Here is a 3,009-nt window from a genome sequence, read left to right as displayed (position 1 = left end):
TATATATATATATATATATATATATATATATATATATATGTACATGTACATGTAAACATATGTAAGTGTCCAGGGTACCGCAGATTTACAAAGCTCTATTTTTACTGTATGAGGAGGAGTTGAACAGTCTTAAAGGAAGTCCTTTGCCTGAGGGACAAAGAACTTCCTGAATCTGTCTCTGTGGAGCTGGGCTGGGACAGCAGTCTACCGCTGAAGGAGCTCCTCTTCTTCATGAAGGCACTGTGCAGAGGATGGTCAGCATTGTCCATGATGGATAGTAGCTTACTGAGCTTACTTATTCACTGTTGTCTGTCCATCCGTTCATCCATCCATCCATCCATTATCTTTACCTGCTTCTTCCTTTTCGGGTCGTGGGGGTCACTGGTGCCCATGTCCAGCCATCACTGTCAAGAGGCGGGGTACTGGACAGGTCTCCTGTCCATCACAGGGCCATAAAGAGACAAACAACCATTCACTCTCCCTCTCTCTCACCTAGGGACAATTTAGAGTTACCATCAGTCTAACATGCATGTTTTGGTCTGTGGGAGGAAACTGGAGCACCCAGAGAAAACCCACGCATGCACCAAGAGAACATTCAAACTCCACCCAGAAAGGTCCCCAGCCGGGATTTGAACCGGGGTGACCGACTCACTGAGAGGCGGCAGCTCTACCAACTGAGCCACGATGCTGCCCATAAACTGTTGTCTGTTAGCAAAATAACTCACAAAGCAATGGATGGATTCTGATGGAACTCATTAATTAATCAGTGAATGCACATCCTCAACTGATTACCTTTTGGAGCCAACCCAAGTCAAGATGCCTACCCAGACACAACGCCCACCAGGACATCCAGGCCCCCACAAGACAGATCCATAACCAGGGGTGCAGACAAAAATTGATTCATTAATCTAGATTCCTAGTCCTGGCGATTCTAAATAGATTCTAAAAGCCCCAAAATCGATTTTAAAATGTGTTTAAGTTTTTTTTTTTTCCACGCTTACACCTGAGAGTACTGCATATCGCATTACGTGTCCACCCGTCAGCGTCGAACTTGGCCGTGTAGGCCACCGTACAGCAAGCTAGTTAGTGAATGGAGTCTGCAAGCATGGAGCCGGAGGACAGCATGATTCAACCAGCTCATTTGTTTTATAAAGTCATTTTTGATCCTACAATGTTCTGCGAAAGACAGAGCTTAATAAGAGCATGGTTGGTTGCAAGAGATGTAAAAATAAAATTACAGTACAGTATTTTGGAAATACAACAAAATGCTTGGAAGATGAAAAGCGAAAGCAGCAACCAGTGAACTCTGCAACAAACTTCCAGCTAATTCCCCAAAGGCTGTGAATAGTTCCCTCTCCATCTCCTGCTATCACTAAGGATTTATAAGCAAACAGCTCAGTGGAAGGTGAGGGGATTAGTTTTATTTTTAATACGATGGACTCAACATACGTTATTCCTTCACATAAATTTTTTTTATTGATAAAGCTGTGCCACAACTCCACCATGAAACAAAAGTAAAGTGGGAGTCTGACTAATGCACCAGCTGCAGCTCAAAGGTAACTGTTTTTTCTCATTTTATACTAAAACTTATAGACAAGTTGTACAACAAACTTTATGTAATTTGTCTTTTTAACAGGTTGAAGAGATGAGACGCATCACCTGGAGCCAGTTCTAAATGGTAAAAGGTAAATGGACTGTACTTATATAGCACCTTTCTATCTTATTTCAAGATCCTCAAAGCTCTTTACAACAATCTGTGCCTCATTTACCCATTCATACAGCTCTATACTAGATCTCTACAAAGATAATTGAACAAATCATTCTAAAGAGACTAATCAGAGCTTTATCACATTCATACACTGATAGGACACATCAGAGGCTATGAGGGGTTCAGTGTCTTGCCCAGGGACACTTCAGCATGTGACTGCTGGTGGATTTGAACTCCAAACTCTTGCATTGGAGGACGACTGCTCTAACCACTCAGCCACAGCCGCCCCGCTCTAAATTATACAGTTTAGATGGTTTATTAATTATTACAGTTCAGAAGAGTTTTTGTGCAAACTTGCACAAGTTTTGAAATTTTGTTAAAGATTTACCAAATATGAATCAATATAGTTCTGTGAAGCCTGTATATTTTATATTAGGTTAAGTTTAGAAAATATAACAAATGTTAGAGCAATATGGTTAAAAAAAAACTGTGAAGTCTGTATTTTATGTTGAGTTAAAGTTTAATGTGCTATGGTAGGCTGAAGTGTTTACTATTGTATTTATATATTTTGAATTATTTGTCTGTTATGGACTGGAGACCTGTCCAGGGTGTCCCCCGCCTCTCGCACAGTGATGGCTGGATATGGGGACCAGTGACCCAGTGACTCGTAAAGGAAGAAGTGGGTAAAGATGATGGATAGATTTGTTCCTAGATTTTTTATTTTATTTTAGAAAAAGCCATGCAGCTAAGCTAACCTAATACTGGTAATTTAAGTTACAGAATTTTATTCACACCTATATTTGCTCCTGATTTTGTTATAAATATAAAATGATGCATAAAGATTTGATACAGTAAATAATCTAAATTTATTGTTTTAAATAAATGTTCTATTTGTTTACATTGCTGTTTAATCTTTTCATCTTGTCAAGTACATAAGTGAAACAAAATTTATGACTATTTCAATAGAAAAATCATTTCTGAATCGAAAATCAATTTTAAATTAAATCGATTCTCCAGACACTGAGAGATTTGCACCCCTAATGCAAACTTGAGTACAATTTCTTAGCATTTTCTGGTGACTACATGTCACTGTTTAAGTTATTTGTTTTGTATTAATAAACAACATATGGTTAATTCAGTTGCAAGGTTACGTAAACATTTATTTATGTATTTATATTTTAAAAAAATTATTGGGTTGGGCCCCTCCAAAATATTCCTCACCCCCCCCCCCCCCCCCCCCCCCCGCTAAATTCTTCTGGAGCCAGGTCTGTGGTAGAGGATGACACAGGAGTGGATTTTCA

The sequence above is a fragment of the Nematolebias whitei genome, chromosome 19 (genome assembly GCF_014905685.2).
Source record: "Nematolebias whitei isolate Nwh7 chromosome 19, NemWhi1, whole genome shotgun sequence".
Taxonomy (NCBI): Eukaryota; Metazoa; Chordata; class Actinopteri; order Cyprinodontiformes; family Rivulidae; genus Nematolebias; species Nematolebias whitei.
The sequence above is the reverse complement of the archived record's forward strand: the minus strand, read 5'-3'. Positions refer to the sequence as shown.